This window comes from Benincasa hispida, chromosome 8 (genome assembly GCF_027475165.1).
Source record: "Benincasa hispida cultivar pf3 chromosome 8, pf3_genome.v1.1, whole genome shotgun sequence".
Taxonomy (NCBI): Eukaryota; Viridiplantae; Streptophyta; class Magnoliopsida; order Cucurbitales; family Cucurbitaceae; genus Benincasa; species Benincasa hispida.
Window position 1 is genome coordinate 4,478,402 of NC_143485.1, and position 5,989 is coordinate 4,484,390.

The 5,989-nt window shown below is 29.6% G+C and overlaps 1 non-coding gene across 1 annotated transcript; it reads left to right on the top strand.

The window, feature by feature from the left end:
* The first annotated feature begins 206 nt into the window (after nt 1–206).
* Nucleotides 207–289, top strand: TRNAL-UAA (transfer RNA leucine (anticodon UAA)). The gene has a single exon. It is a non-coding gene; the product is annotated as a tRNA-Leu (tRNA).
* The last annotated feature ends 5,700 nt before the right edge of the window (nt 290–5,989 follow it).

Genomic DNA, 5,989 nt, shown 5'->3' on the forward strand with positions numbered 1-5,989 from the left:
AACAATGCTTGTAAGTGTAACCTCTCATTTTAAGTCCTAGAGTTCCACCCTAATGAGTCAATCATAGGGAAAAACTGATTGGGACATGAAACTAAAGCAACCCTAACCATTTCTGGAGTTTGGTTAAAGCGTTATGCAAAAATGTCATCCTGTAGAGGGACACCTACGGTGCCATGAAGCCATGCGTGAAAATTTACTTCAAATTAGCTGGTTTTCCCGAGAAGTTAAGGGGGAAGACTTAAGATCTTCTGCACATAAGTGCGCGTGGGTTCGAACCCCACAGCCAGCATGTTTTGTTACTCATTTTTGTTTCAGTTTCAACTAGATCCAAAATATTATAGTAAAAAACTATATAATATTTATCTAAGTCTAACGTCTATTTTAATGAAATCATGGACTTATGTTTAAATCTCAATATTGCCCATCAACTTTCAAGTTATTTACACTTTGGTCCCTAATAATTACTTTGGTCAATCAACTTTCAAATTTGTTTTATTTGTTTTTGAAAAACAATTTAAGTGATTTTGGTCTTTATCTTTATTTTTCTTCAATAAATTGATGAAATAGTTTCAAGAAGTGAATTCATTCACACGAGATTTCAACAAGAAAAATTTAATACATATAATGCACTTGAATTTATTAGGATTTGTAGATGCAGTATAATCTCTAGTATTTTTCCTCTGATTTTGGTCTTTATCTTTACTCATTTTTGTTTCAATTTCAATTAGATCCAAAATATTATAGTAAAAAACTATATAATATTTATCTAAGTCTAACGTCTATTTTAATGAAATCATGGACTTATGTTTAAATCTCAATATTGCCCATCAACTTTCAAGTTATTTACACTTTGGTCCCTAATAATTACTTTGGTCAATCAACTTTCAAATTTGTTTTATTTGTTTTTGAAAAACAATTTAAGTGATTTTGGTCTTTATCTTTATTTTTCTTCAATAAATTGATGAAATAGTTTCAAGAAGTGAATTCATTCACACGAGATTTCAACAAGAAAAATTTAATACATATAATGCACTTGAATTTATTAGGATTTGTAGATGCAGTATAATCTCTAGTATTTTTCCTCTGATTTTTTTCTCTTAAAATAAATTTGTTTTGAGGGTTTTGCAACTCGCTCTAAATATTGGTTTGTTTGAAGGATTTTGCAACTTGTTCTTGAAGGTGGATTACATTTGCCTCAACAGGGCTTTGCAGCATATTCTTGGTGTTGATATGTCTTGATGGATTCACAACTTGTTCTCGAAGTTATAATTCTTTGGTTTTGGAAGTCATTTGATCTTTAAAGTGTTTTAGGTATTCTAAGACTTGTTTGATCCATAAGAGTTTAGTGGGTGTTCTGCTTTTTTAATTCTCTTTGGAATTTTTTCTGGAGTCTTTTAACTTTCAATATAGGTTGTCCCTAGAGTTTCTAACTTTGAAAGATTCAAAAAGTGTTCTGAGTACACTTGGCTCTAAATTTGTAGCCTTGGATTATCTCTAGAGTTTTTGACTTCAACAATTTCAAAGCTTTTGTCTTCCGTTCTTTAGGATTTCGAGAGAGTTTTAATTTTCAGAGCTTCAAAATCTTCAATCTTGTAATCAACAAACATAACTACCAAAAAATAAAATTCAAAACTTGTTTTTTTAAAAAAAGAAAAAACTAGTTAAATATTATTTTGAATCACATTATAGAATTGACAAACTAAAAAACTTAAATTGTACATGTAAGGTACTAACATTTATTAAATGACAAAGATTAGTATATATTGAAAATTATATATAGATAAGTAAAACAATGTTATCGGAAAATATATCTAATTATTAGTATATATTGAGAAATACATAAGTAATATATATATATTGAAAAGACCTAATCAATTAAGTATCATCTATTGAGAAATACACATTAAATGAAGTAGTATATATTGGGGAATACATATGTAGTATATATATATTGGGAATACACAAGTAGTATATATTGAGAAATACACAAGTAGTATATATTGGGAAATACACCTGAAACACACCTAATTAAAGTAGTATCTATTGAAATACATAAGCAGTAAATATTGGAAAAAAAACATCTAGATAAAGTAGTTAATATCGAGAAATACATAAAAAGAAAAAAGTTAAATGGTAATAGGATAAAAAAAAAGAAAAAAGATAAATAAAATGAAGGAAAAATTTCAGTGCATTTGGTTCATGATCTTTTAAATAAGTCATTTTAGTCCTTGAATTTTCAATAATAGATTTAAAAGATCTTTACACTAATAAAACCATTAAATTTAATTGATTAAATACTGACGTGACAAGATGACTTGGAAAAAATATATATTGTAAATTTTTTTCTATCTGTCTTCTTCTCCTCTCTCTTCTTTTCCTCCTCTTTCTCCCCCTTCTTATGAAATGCTACTTTTAGAAGCACTTTTAAGTTCATTCTAATGGCTAGTTGGTAGGGTTGGCAGAGAATCTCCAGTTTGATCGGGGAAGGGTCAAACCGAGGACGGGGATGGGGAACTCCTCCCTACTCTACATCAGTCTTGTTGTCAACCCTACTAATTGGATGATGATTTGAACATGTAACTATATTTAAAAGAGATTGTCGCTTTACCCACATGTGTGCTTTGAAGGTGAAGAGACACCAAATTGGGTACTAACGAAAAGAAAAAAAAAATAGTAACAACAGAAATTCTGTAAAAAAGGATTCTTTAAAGTCTAAAGTGGTTCCCTTTCTAATTCATACCACAATTCAATCTAAGATAATGACTAAGAAACCATAGTGGTGGAAATGAAAAAGAATGAACATCACCCACAGAGGTAGGCCATGGAAAGGCACGTCAAGGACTAAAGAAGAGGGAGAAGAGAAAGGAGGAAAAACATTAAAAATATATGTTTTCTTAATAATTTTATTAGTAAAAAGACTTTTTAAACTTATTATTAAAAATTTAGAGACTAAAATGACCAATTTGGAACGTTAAGAATCAAATGGATCCGTTCTAGAAAACTCAGTAAAAAAAAAAAAGGTATATTTTTTCATAAAATTATATATACACCTGCCTGTTAGAGGAATATTTCACCCCAAACCTTTCATCTTGTCCAAAAGTTTCAAAGCTCGAATAATAAACCCTTCTTTCTTCATGCTTTCAAGACGAAACCAGAAGAGCCTCACAAGCAAGTCATTCCCATTTAAAATGTGACCCCATGCCAGTAGGGGTTGCAATCCCGTGAGGACCCTCGATGAACCATGTTTCTTCCCATCACCCAATTCAACCCTTGATTTTGTATATTAGATTTATTAAAGGGAACATAAATCCTGGAGGGATGTACTTTTCAAAAGTAGAAACGATTTGATTTTGCTTTTAACTGCTCCACTTTTTCCTAAATAATGTGGTGGCTATATTAACGTAATATGTGTCTATTCTTAAGCCCTTTTATGTGAAAATCATAAACTGGACTATCGACCAAATAATTGATCGTTATTTAGATTTGATCATCGTTGAATTTTATCAAACCTATCGTTTTGATCGATGACAAAAAAAAGACATGTAACATGTTTGTCATTTGTTTGTCTCCAAATTTCAATTAAAGAGCATGATAACTCTCATTTGATGAGTTATTTAACCTTAAAAACTTAAGTTATGGAGTGAAAAACATGTGTTTGATGTTATATTTTATAGCATCATGAGTAATTTTATGTAAAACAAGTCTAACATGTGTTCTTAGACATAATTAGTGAAATAAAGCAAAATTAACTGAAAAAAGAGTCAAATTTTGAGTTGTTCTTCTATTTTTATGGATGTCATTTTCAAAAAACTATCAAAGTTGCGCTTGCAACCCATTAGATGATGCAACACAGAGCAAACCCTAGCTCTTGAAGGTTTATAAAAGACGACAATCTCTTCCATAAATCACCAAGTCTCACCTCCTTGGAGAAACTCCCGATAATTTTCAGCTTTTATTCTTCTTCGGTCCCAAACCACTTTGGAGTTTGTTCTTTCTTGTACTTTTTTTTCAGTAGGATTTATAGTTTATGTCATCTAACTAATGTCTTGGTTTCATTTTTCTTGGAACACTTTTAGTACATTTTTTTCTTTTAAGCAAAGGTATTAAATTAAGTACGAGGGGTGGAAATATCGAACCTCTAATCTCGAAATTGATAGTACAAGCACTATACTCACTAAGTTGTTCATTTTGGCCTTTCAAATAACATTAGTATGAGCTCTTTCTTTTTTTATATTTTGTGTTATTTATTTTCTTTTATGAGCTAAATATTTTCGGATTAAAATATGTAGATATCCTAAGAATTGAATAAATGCTTCATTTGTGACCCTTTACTTTTATTCAACATTTAGTATTCATTTGCTTCTATGATTTTTTGGTTTTTTTTGTTAAACTAGTTAAATCACATAGATTAACATGGCATGTTGAGTCTAATATAAAAATAGTGAGATAATATACAATTATCATAAACACAATATAGAAGAAAAGCTTAGACATATGATTTGGTTTGACCCTTATAAATAGTGTTAATGCCTATCGAATAACAAAAATTGCATGCTCATTTATCTAAATTTTAAATTAACTAGAAAAATATATGTTTAATTATGATGTTAAGTGTCGATTATGGTAGATTGCGGGTGCAATTTGATGAAATGCAACTTAATCCCTTTAAACTCAAAAGAGCAAAGATGTGGGTGCATCTTGATCACATGTAAGACTGTGTTGGGTCTAGTCAAGGAAAGTAATTGTGGGAACAAAGTGGGCATAATTTCTCCTAAAGGTTGAAACGGGTTTGAATCTCTCTTTTCTCTCAATCTTTTTGCATCATTTCTTTCTCTATTATTTTCTTTTATTTCTAGCACTTTACCTTTTATCTTCTTTATTTCAAAACACAATAAACTTTAATCATTTCGTCTTTGTTATTTTTTTGTTACAACTTAGAGGATGTATTTTGTACTGTTGAATTATTGTACTTCATTCCCTTGAGAGTCGATACTTAAATTTTATCTATTTAATACTATTTGTCGGCCACATATACTTGTCCCAAGAGTGGATTTAGTATGGACCTGGGAGCTCAAGCCCCCCTCAACTTTATGCTATTTATATATATATATATATATATATATATATAATTAGTATAGTATCAAAACCACTAGTCAGCTCAATGGTAAACCTACCTTTTAATCCCTTCTAGACTTAGGTTTAAACCCGTTTTTACTAAATTTTATAAAGTCCCCCATCAACAAAATTTCTGGATCCGCCACTATTTGCCCCTAGGGATAGTTTGTTCCAATGCCCATGATGCACATTAGTTCTTAATGGATCTAAATTTAATAAATTGAGGTGTCGTTACAATGATGACTTGTGATTGGTTGAAATCTCTCATTCAAAAGTATTAACATATTAATATGAGCCTGATTTAAGATTAGTAAGAGATCGAATGCAAGTGGATATTAGATGGGAAAAAAAATAAAACAACAATCAAAATGGTTTTTTTTTTCCAAAGTTTTGAAAATCAAAATAGCACAATCTTCAAAGTTTCATAATCAAAATAGTATTTCAACTTAAATTTTAATTCACAATCAATTTAGGTTAATCTTCCTATAAATTGAGGTTTTTTTTTTCGAATATCCTATAAATTAAGTAGAGTGTCTGTTTCAGCTATGTGATTTGGTTAGTTTAACAAAAAAAAAAAAAGAAAGAAAAAAAAAAGAAAAAGAAAGAAAGAAAAAACCTTGTCATCACTAACAAAGTGCTTCTGAAAAGTAGATCAAAGTACTTTTACGAGTCATTTAACTAAGAAGTAATTCATGTAAAAACATACTTCTATGTACTAAACTTATTCCAAGTATTTTCTTTTATCTTTCAACTTCTTCATTACATTTTAGATTTGTGATGATTCGGTAGATTTAAAGATTTAGCTCAACATAAAACTTTGTTTCGAGAATAAGACAGATTGGAAGTCTATTTAAAACACTTTTTAAAAGTGCTA